This window comes from Pseudorasbora parva, chromosome 4 (genome assembly GCF_024679245.1).
Source record: "Pseudorasbora parva isolate DD20220531a chromosome 4, ASM2467924v1, whole genome shotgun sequence".
NCBI lineage: Eukaryota > Metazoa > Chordata > Actinopteri > Cypriniformes > Gobionidae > Pseudorasbora > Pseudorasbora parva.
Window position 1 is genome coordinate 1,135,489 of NC_090175.1, and position 11,852 is coordinate 1,147,340.

Sequence of the window (11,852 nt, forward strand, 5' to 3'; positions counted from 1 at the left end):
GTCTGAACAAGTGAGTTTAGGTATATTGGTGCAGAGCCAGTGGTTGTTTTGTAGGCGAGAACTAGTGCCTTGAATTTGATGCAAACAGCCATTGGCAACCAGTGCAGTTTGATGAAGAGAGGTGTAACATGCGCTCTATTCGGCTCATTAAAGACCACTCTCGCCGCTGCATTCTGGATCAGCTGCAAGGTTTTGATAGTGCATGCTGGAAGCCCAGCCAGAAGAGCATTACAATAGTCCAGTCTGGAGAGAACAAGAGCTTGAACCAGGAGTTGTGCAGCCTGTTCTGATAGGAAGGGTCTAATCTTTCTAATGTTGTATAAAGCAAATCTGCAGGACCAGGCTGTTGCAGTAATGTGGTCAGTGAAGTTTAACTGGTCATCAATCACAACTCCAAGGTTCCTAGCTGTCCTTGATGGAGTTATGGTTGATGAACCAAGCTGAATGGAGAAATTTTGATGAAGTGCTGGGTTGGTTGAGAAAACAAGTAATTCTGTCTTTGCAAGATTGAGTTTAAGATGATGCTCTTTCATCCAGTCAGAAATGTCTGTCAGACAGGCAACGATACGAACACTGACTGTAGGATCATCTGGTTGAAATGAGAAGTAGAGTTGAGTGTCATCAGCATAGCAGTGATAGGAGAAGCCGTGTTTCTGAATGACAGAACCTAATGATGACATGTAGATGGAGAAGAGAAGTGGTCCAAGGACTGAGCCCTGGGGAACCCCAGTAGCTAGATGATGTGACTTAGACACTTCACCTCTCCATGACACCCTGTAGGACCTACCAGAGAGGTAAGACCTGAACCACTGGAGAGCAGTTCCTGAGATCCCAGTCTTCTTAAGTGTTGACAGGAGGATCTGGTGGTTAACTGTGTCAAAAGCAGCAGACAGATCCAGCAGAATGAGCACTGAGGATTTGGAAGCTGCTTTTGCCAGTCTCAGTGCCTCAGTTACCGAGAGCAAGGCAGTCTCAGTCGAATAGCCGCTTTTGAAGCCGGATTGGTTGTTGTCTAGGAGGTTGTCCCGTTCAAGATACATAGAGAGTTGATTGAACACAACTCGCTCAAGGGTCTTTGCAATGAAAGGCAGAAGGGATACCGGTCGGTAGTTTTCTAAAAGTGCTGGATTCAGAGAGGGTTTCTTAAGCAGTGGGGTTACCCGAGCCTGCTTAAATGCTGTGGGAAAGGTTCCCATGTGAAGAGAAGTGTTGACAATGTGAGTGAGTGCAGGAGTGATTGAAGAAGAAATGGCCTGAAGGAGGTGAGTGGGTATAGGATCAAGTGGACAGGTAGTAGGGTGATTGGAAAGGATGAGTTTAGAAATATCTGCCTCGGAGAGTCGAGAGAAGGATGGAAGCGTGTTCGTGTTAGTTGTTGAGATGTGCGTGTCAGTTTGTGGTGAGGAGAACTGGTTGCTGATGAGAGACGTTTTGTTTGTGAAAAATGATGCAAAGTCATCAGCTGTAAGAGTTGATGAAGGAGGGGGAGGAGGAGGACAAAGGAGAGAGGGGAATGTTTTCCTGTCAATATGGGGTGCTGTGTGTACATTAATGAGGAAAAAATGAACTTGAAGGATTTTAGCAAATGGCTGATGGGATAGCAAATGGGACACAATAGCGCAACCGGTCTTGACCTTGAATTGAACAAAACTTTTCTGTAGTAGTGGCTTTCACAGACCAAACAATCCTGAAAAATTTGATTTTGTTTCTACAATTTCACATTTAAATTTCCCATACAAATGGAGAGAGACTGGGCATAAATATATAATGTTGGCTATATAATAATTTTATTTATTTTGTCTTTTACTTTTAACACCATAAAGAATAACTCAGAGAACAATAGGCTAAATCAAGCATGACATCTGTCACTCAAAATGACCCTGCAAAAATGCAAATGAACAAAAACTCTTGGATTACTAGATATAGGCCTACCACAAAATGAAAGAACCCATTTACCACATATTCTATGTTTACCACATTCCTTGTTTTTGTGTTGACAATATATTTACTCATCTATTTTTTCTAGTTTTTAAGGATCCACTGCTGTGCCTTTAAAGAAACTCATCATGAACCCCAACTTATTTTACTGTATTTATTTTTTCTTCTAGTCTTGTTGGCTGTGATCTCGCTGATCAGCACTGTGAAATTGTGTCATCAGCTCTTCAATCCTCAAACTGTGTCCTGAGAGAGCTGGATCTGAGTAACAATCACCTGCAGGATTCAGGAGTGAAGATTATTACTGAAGGACTGAAGAGCCCAAACTGTCAGCTGCAGATACTGATGTATAAAGAACATATGAGAGATTATTTACAGTCTGACAGTCATAATGTTGATGTGTGTGTATAGATGATCTGACTGTGTGTCTGTAGGTTGTCTGGCTGTATGGTGACGCAGGAAGGCTGTGGTTATATGTCTTCAGCTCTGAGTTCAAACCACTCACACCTGAGAGAGCTGGATCTGAGTAACAATCACCTGCAGGATTCAGGAGTGAAGATTATTACTAAAGGACTGAAGAGCCCAAACTGTCAGCTGCAGATACTGAGGTATAAAGAACATATGAGAGATTATTTACAGTCTGACAGTCATAATGTTGATGTGTGTGTATAGATGATCTGACTGTGTGTCTGTAGGTTGTCTGGCTGTATGGTGACGCAGGAAGGCTGTGGTTATATGTCTTCAGCTCTGAGTTCAAACCACTCACACCTGAGAGAGCTGGATCTGAGTAACAATCACCTGCAGGATTCAGGAGTGAAGATTATTACTGAAGGACTGAAGAGCCCAAACTGTCAGCTGCAGATACTGAGGTATAAAGAACATATGAGAGATTATTTACAGTCTGACAGTCATAATGTTGGTGTGTGTGTGTATATAGATGATCTGACTGTGTGTCTGTAGGTTGTCTGGCTATATGGTGACAGAGGAAGGCTGTGGTTATGTGTCTTCAGCTCTGAGTTCAAACCCCTCACACCTGAGAGAGCTGGATCTGAGTAACAATGACCTGCAGGATTCAGGAGTGAAGATTATTACTGAAGGACTGAAGAGCCCAAACTGTCAGCTGCAGATACTGAGGTATAAAGAACATATGAGAGATTATTTACAGTCTGACAGTCATAATGTTGGTGTGTGTGTGTATATAGATGATCTGACTGTGTGTCTGTAGGTTATCTGGCTGTATGGTGACAGAGGAAGGCTGTGGTTATGTGTCTTCAGCTCTGAGTTCAAACCCCTCACACCTGAGAGAGCTGGATCTGAGTAACAATCACCTGCAGGATTCAGGAGTGAAGATTATTACTGAAGGACTGAAGAGCCCAAACTGTCAGCTGCAGATACTGAGGTATAAAGAACATATGACAGATTATTTACAGTATGACAGTCATAATGTTGATGTGTGTATATAGATGATCTGACTGTGTGTCTGTAGGTTGTCTGGCTGTATAGTGACAGAGGAAGGCTGTGGTTATGTGTCTTCAGCTCTGAGTTCAAACCCCTCACACCTGAGAGAGCTGGATCTGAGTAACAATGACCTGCAGGATTCAGGAGTGAAGATTATTACTGAAGGACTGAAGAGCCCAAAATGTCAGCTGCAGATACTGAGGTATAAAGAACATATGAGAGACTATTTACAGTCTGACAGTCATAATGTTGATGTGTGTGTATATAGATGATCTGACTGTGTGTCTGTAGGTTGTCTGGCTGTATGGTGACAGAGGAAGGCTGTGGTTATGTGTCTTCAGCTCTGAGTTCAAACCCCTCACACCTGAGACAGCTGGATCTGAGCTATAATCACCCAGGGGATTCAGGAGTCAAGCTGCTCTCTGACAAACTGGAGGATCCAAACCACTCACTGCAGATACTCAAGTATGTGGGGCAATAAGAGGCCTGGTTTACACCTGGCATTAAGATATACATCAGGTGACCTGATCACAAGTTAGTTACTCTCATCTGGATGTAGTTATTATTAAAGGGGTCATATGATGCTATTTTATTTTGAAGTTTATTATTTTGTTTATTGGGTGTAATTGTTGAGTCAAGTCACAGTTCCATCTGGTTTAAGATCGGAGTCATCACAGCGGAAATTGGTTTGTTAAGGATCTGTTTTAATGTATTTTATGTTCCACAGAAGAAAGTAACGCTGGGCTCAGACTAGGAGTTTTTAAATCTAAACCAATTATGAAATCTGGGGAAATCACTCACATAAGGAGAATCTTCACAGATTGTTTCTCTCAAATCTCAAACATACACACACTACAAGATTTTACCATTTTCGTGCATTACACATCATGAGCTTTTATTAAGATCATCATGCCAGTAGGAGCACCTCACATTGGCCCTCATTTATCAAAAGTGCGTACACCAAATTTCCAGCGTACACCTTGCGTACACCCAAACCCACAGTGACTTTGAGATTTATCAATATGGACGTTGGCGTACGGCATGCTCAAATCCTACACCAGCTCAGGAGGTGGTGAAAAACAATTCCCAACACCACAAAACGCACTGACAAAGATATGCTATATTATGACCCACTGTAAAAAAAACAACAACAACATAGTAATTATAAACTTCAGTGCTTATTTTTGTGCAACGTAGACTTCAATGTTTAATTTGTGTGACTATAGGCTACCAAAGCATTTGAGGCATGTATTCCTCCAGTTGCGAGCCTGACCGGCAGCTGCGCACAGACTGGGACTGAATAATTCAGACTGACAAAATAATACAAATTACATTCTTCTTCTTTTAAATAATAATAATAATAATAAATAATAATAATAACGGCATTCTACTTCTAAATAAAAATAAGCGTCATTAATAATAAAAATCATAATAATAATAATAAAAAGAATCTTACAAATTGTCATGCAATTATTAATGTGAATGAATGGTCCTCCACATCACATCATCATCATATCGTACACCCCAATACATGTGCCGTGATACGAAATTAAATGCTAATTGTTTCAAAACATGTGCTGTAAAATAATGTATTGCGATGGTAATTTCTCATCCAAACAGCTATTTAAACTGCTGGAGTGTGCTTCTCAACCTCCAAACTATTAACAGTACTCGTAATTTGGGTCCATATTTTGTTTTTGTGGGTGCCTTTAATCCCACTCTTTAAACTCCCAAATAAAACAATTAACTTTTTTTCCACTTCGGATGGTCTCAATGGGCGCGTCTCAATCATCTCACTAGTTCACTAGTCAGGACACTGATCAGGGAGTCAGCCCATTGACTTATGTCCTAATCCATGCCCTGACTAGTGGACTAGTGAGATGATTGAGACGCGCCCGATCTCCACGGCAGAGGAGTTTCGCTTCTTTGCCGTCTTCCGTGTGTCCATGCCGTAAAATGAGGGCGTGGGGGAGGCAGAGACTTGAATATATAGGGGCGTGTTATTCTAATGACGATCGTTTTCAGCCGCGGCATTTAGCAAGGGCAGGTATTGCGTACACCTGGATTGCAGAGGTGCACACAGTTTCATAAATCAGGCGATGAGAGGAGTGTAAGCATAATCTTACGCCAACATATACGCCCATTTCTACGCAAGATTGATAAATGAGGGCCATTGTGACAATGCACTTTAATCTTCTAATAAGTCTGACATAAATGTGATTTATATAGCATGCATTGGTCAATAATAATAGTTAATATTCAGAGGAATGGGATGGATTGAACGACACAATATATAGTTTAAGTGAGTGCCACAACACAGATGGCGGATATGTCAGTCCAGATGGGGAATACCGGATGCAAGATGGCGTATGGATTAACTAAGCTGAAAAGAGTGATGGCGGGGAGGTCAAAAGAGGGAAGTTGTTGAGCAGTTTGTTAGGCAGTCTCCTCTCTTCTGAGCCGTGTTATTGTTTTGTCGCGACGGAAAGTTTAATCTGCCTCACGCATCTATTTGTGATCTCCGTTTGTTGTGGTAATGGAGAGGAGCGATGATATCGTTAACTGAGTCCCAGTGATCATCAAGAGAGACTAACGGTACAGGGAAACAGCGATCTCTTCAAAAGGTATATAAAGTATCTGATTGAAGACGGAGACGAGCGTTAACTCATGTAAACGCAGTGGAGCGTGAGTAACCGGATATCAAATATCAAGAGCGGCTATTACGGAACTAACTGACTTAAAGGTCTCCTTTACTGCTTTAAAGAAAACTAAGGAAGCCTTGATGGAACTAAATGACTGACTGTTTCCCTTATTCTTCTCGTGAACAATTATTCTATTCTAAGACTATTTAAACTGTTGAAGAGGGTTTTGATATGATTCAGCAGTGTTTCTATGCGATTGTTTGTGTATGTGTATTTCTATTCAGACGGTGATATGTGGTGTGATGAAATGGGTACATCGTTATGGTGAATACACTAAAATTTGCATTTGAGTCGTAGTGGAATGGTTTTTCCTTTGGTTTACTTTTATTATATTAAGGGTTCATGTTAAATTGCTGAGTTATGTTAAACCTTCTGACTTGACTAACGACCCTTAAGCAAGCATAAGGAAATATTGGCAGAATATATTTCTGTCTGGCACCCCAGAAAAAATGTACGAGGGAAAGTGTTACAACATGATCTCATGGGGAAGCGGATGTAAAGATGTAAGTAGCAGATCATCGTTGATCTCTGAACAGGTAATGTTTATATTTGCGAGCAGCTTCTACACTCACCCAGTGTGTTCAAAACCAGCATAATTTCTCCTCAGCTCTTCTCTTTGTCCGTACGGTTGTGTCACGTTTTTGAAGTACAAGATTCTCCAATTCTCAGGAAGAGAAAATCAGGCATAAATCCGCCTAACACTCCTCTAGTCTGAGCCCAGCTTGAGTCACACAGGTTTGGAACAATATCAGGATAAAGGATTGATCATTTCTGGGTGAACTAAGACAGATTTCACAGGACAGATTGTGTGTGTGTGTGTGTGTGTGTGTGTGTGTGTGTGTGTGTGTGTGTGTGTGTGCTTGTTTTTGTGACATATCAGGACAAAAATGTGTATAATAACATGTGTATGACACAGGTATTACAGAAAATGGTGACATATCAGGACATTACCCCATGTCCCCACTTTTCAAAATGCTTATAAATCATACAGGAGGAGTTTTTTTGAAAAAGTAAAAATGCAGAATGTTTCCTGTGATGGGTAGGTTTAGGGGCAGGGGCAGTGTAAGGGGATAGACAATACGGTTTGTACAGTATAAAACACATTACGCCTATGGAATGTGTGTGTGTGTGTGTGTGTGTGTGTGTGTGTGTGTGTGTGTATGTATGTGTGTGTGTGTGTGTGTGTGTGTGAGTGTGTGTGTGTGTGTGTGTGTGTGTGTGTGAGAGAGAGAGAGAGAGAGAGAGAGAGAGAGAGAGAGAGAGAGAGAGAGAGAGAGAGAGAGAGAGAGAGAGAGAGAGAGAGTGTGTGTGTGTTTCTTTTCCTTTATTTAATGAATATGAATCCTGTTTGTGTTTTCTAGTGTGGATCATTGTGGAGAGTTCAGAATCACAGCAGGACCACAGAAATGTAAGTCTACACACACAATCATTGGTGCCCCGTGCTGGTAAATGAGTGTGAATGCGCACAGGCTACTCACGAGCTGCAGGCAAAACAAGTGGAGAATGAGTTCATTAAGGGCCAGATTTACTAAACAGGGCAGATTAGTGTGAGAGTGTGATGGCATAAAAGCACAGATGGGAGAGTAAAGTTCAGTGTGTGGTCTGCTGACGACACACATTAATGAACACACACACACACACACACACACACACACACACACACACACACACACACACACACACACACACACACACACAGCGCATGATCCTGATACACACACACACACACACACACACACACACACACACACACAGACTCTTCACAGTGCATGATCCTGACACACACACACACACACACACACACACACACACAGCGCATGATCCTGATACACACACACACACACACACACAGACTCCTCACAGTGCATTATCCTGATACACACACACACACACACACACAAACAGACTCCTCACAGCGCATGATCCTGATACACACACACACACACACACACACAAACAGACTCCTCACAGCGCATTATCCTGATACACACACACACACACACACACACACACACACACACACACAGACTCCTCACAGCGCATGATCCTGATACACACACACACACACACACACACACAGACTCTTGTTACGGCCAGCTTGTTTCGACCGTACATAAAGTATACAAGTACACCAAAATAATGACTTCCAAGATTTTATTAGTCTTCAAAAATCCAAATCACTTAATATAACGAAGTCTAGGGTTCAAAATCAAAGAGCAGAAATCAAAATCCAATTGAGGAGCAGAAAAGGTTGGTATGGGCTGAAGACAAATAAAGGGTCGCAAAACGAGTGACTTCCCCAGAGGCTGTCGATCCCCCGGACGAAGTGAAGAGGAGTGTTTGAATCCAAGGCTTTATCCTCTCTATAATTAAGTGGAGAACAGGTAACAGGGGTGTGCGATCTTACACACTCTCCTGGAAGAACTACGCCACCAGCAGGCGAGCAAGTAGAACGCAGGGTCCTAACCTCCCTCCTAAAAAAAAAGATTCGGCAACGAATCTAAAAGCAAAAGAAAAGACCGTTAAACACCATCCAGAACAAACACAATAAGTTCTGGTGGTCCACAGGAACGTCACTTCCTCTTCATTCTTTAACACCTCTGGGTCCAGAGCTGCAAAGAAAAAAAGAAAAAACACTGAGGAAAGGATGTTACGCTCTAGAAAGTGTGTCAGCTAAAACATTATCTTTTCCTCGAATATGTTTAATCTCAAGATGGAAAGGTTGTAAAATGAGACTCCATCGCATAAGTCGCTGATTTCGATTCCTCATTCGATTCAGGAAGACCAAAGGGTTATGATCCGTATAAATGATAATAGTGCAGCAATTGACCCTAGATATATCTCAATGTTGTACAGCCAACACTAGGGCAAGAGCCTCTTTCTCAATGGTGGAATATCCCTGTTGGTGTCGATTACATTTCTTAGAGAAGTAACTTACAGGATGTTGAACCTGGTTCGAGTCTTCCTGCCAGAGAACAGCGCCGGCACCGCAAGCACTCGCATCAATTGCAAGACTAAAGGACTTTTCAAAATTCGGAGCTGTCAAAACAGGGGCACATGCCAGCAAAGCCTTACAATTTCCGAAAGACCACTGAAAAGACCACTTCGGACTCAATAAATCGGTGAGAGGTGAGACTACACTGGCAACATTTTCACAAAAACTCTGATAATATCACGACGATATTTCCCACTACCTTACCCAAATAGGTAACGGTTGCCTTCGGTAGAATTCAGACTTAGCGAGATTAACTGTAAGATTAGCCTTTGATAAACGAGAAAATAATTCCTTAATCTGGTTAAGATGCTCAGACCAGGAGGAACTTTACAACACGACGTCATCAAGATAGGCCTCACATCCGGACATGCCATACAGTATACGGTTTACGAGTCGCTGGAAAGTCACGGGTGCATTTCGAACTCCGAAAGGCATTACCGTATACTGCAGGAACGCATCAGGCGTAACGAAGGCAGATAATTCCTTCGCACGACTAGTCAAAGGCACTTGCCAATACCCCTTTAAGGCCGTGTGTCCACCAAAGCGCTGCTGGCTGGCGTTTTCAATTGTTTTCAATGAGAGCGCCGCGTTTTTAGAACGCCTGGAGCGCACCGAGGCGCTGAGCGAGTATTTCACAGCGATCACTGTCACTCTTCACTCAGCCGTCCAATCACAGTGGAGGAGGGGCGGGAATAATACTACACAGACCAACTGCTACATTCTGCGTGTCGTCATCAGATGAAAACAAGCAATAATAACGCAACAAAATGATTTAAAACCAAAGCCAGAGCAAATACTTTACATTGGATCTGCAGTTTTATATAGAATCAATACAGAAACAAACTACCTGTGAAATTAGTGAGACTTCCTCGGATTACCTGTATCATAACAAGCAAAGAGTCTCAACTGAAGAAAAAAAACGCTGCGTGCCAAAACGCTCTCAAGCGCTCACAGCGAGGCGTTTTCAGCAGAGCGCCTAGCGTTTTCTGCTGGCTGAAAACACTTTGGTGGACACATGGCCTAAGAGGTTGAATTTACTAACGTAACGAGCAGAGCCAATATGATCGACGCAGTCATCAACTCGAGGTAAAGGAAACCATTCCGGCTTTGCCACAGAGTTAAGTTTACGATAATCTCTGCAGAATCGATATGAGCCATCAGGTTTATTTACTAGAACACAAGAACACATATTTACTAGAACACAAGGAGATCTCCATGAACTGAAACTAGATTCAGCCAGATTATGAGTAAGCAGATGAGATGAGAGGACAGGTTAAGAAGAATCTCAGAGATTTTAAGTCGCGCGTCGACTTTTTCTCGAGAAAGAAAACACTCATCCTCATCAGCATTCTCTAAAGAATCCCCACTCGTGCTGCGAAATAGAGGAGACGATTCTGGAAAAGAGTTCACCACATTAACAGTAGCAGAAGGAACAGGAGCTATATACAATTTTAACAGGTTACTATGACAGACTTGTACTTTTTTTCCTCCGGTCAGGAGTATTCAACAGATAATTATTATTGGAAAGACATTTAAATACACTGTAGGGGCCTGTAAATTTAGCCTGAAATGGGTCGGCAGGTAGAGGCAGCAAAGCCAGTACTTGATCACCCAGTTGAAATGCTCTTAACTTAGCCTTTCTGTCAAAATGTTGTTGCATTTTTATCTGAGACTTACTCAACTTCTTTTTAATGAGAGCTTGTGCCTCATACAATCTACGTCGGAATCCATTCACATAATCAGAAATGTTTTCAGAAGGTTGAGACATTCGCCACTGCTCCGCTAACACAGCTGTAGGTCCTCGCACTACATGTCCAAACACCAATTCATTTGGGCTAAACCCAAGGCTTTCTTGGATTACCTCACGTATCGCTAATAACATCCACGGCAGACCTTCTTCCCAATCCGCGTTGAGTTCCACAAAATATGACCTCAAAAGGGACTTCAGGGTTTGATGAAACCTCTCAAGAACTCCTTGACTCTGCGGATGATAGGCACTAGAAATATTGTGGTCTACTCGAAGTTGGCGCAGGGCTTTTGAGAACTGCTTTGACATGAAGTTCGAACCCTGATCGGATTGAATAACTTTGGGAATTACAAAAGGTCGACATAAAATGAGTGAGGGCCTTCAAGACAGATTTTGTAGTGATGGACCTTAACGGATAAGCAGTAGGATAACGAGTAGACTGGCACATAACGGTTAGAAGGTATTTGGTGCCCAGTCTTAGACCGCGGCTAAACGAGTGGAAATGACGGAAATAGGCTGCAATGGAGCAACAGGCACTTTTTGATTCGGTTTACCGGTGATCTGGCATGTATGACAAGATCGAATATATTTTTCCCTTACACTGCCCCTAAACCTACATGCACACACACACACACACACACACACACACGGAGATAGACTCAATCTGGCCAAAAGCCCTCGTCTAGCGATCTCTCTCTCTCTCACTCTCATGCTGCGTTCCAGTTCGTTTTTATCATGCCCTTCACTCGCAAACTTCCCTCCGTCTCGTTCACTCGGATGTGCGTCATGCTTACGTTGCATGAGTGCCCACTACTGGCGGAAACTTTGCAATGGCCTGAACTGGAACGCCCGAAGCCCTTGATCACTTGGAATCCACTATGCAGTTGATTTATTATTTATTTTTTACCTTTACGAGATTGTTTAATGCAGCATTCTATATGTATATGGATGTGTTTGGGTTGTTTTAAATGTTTTTAAAAATAGTTATAGTTGTTTGTGGTGGGGTAAATTAAAC

The 11,852-nt window shown here is 42.3% G+C and overlaps 1 pseudogene; it reads left to right on the forward strand.

Annotated features, from left to right (window-relative positions):
- LOC137073693 (uncharacterized) overlaps positions 1-11,852 on the forward strand; it is a 171,761-nt pseudogene that overhangs the window by 125,423 nt on the left and 34,486 nt on the right.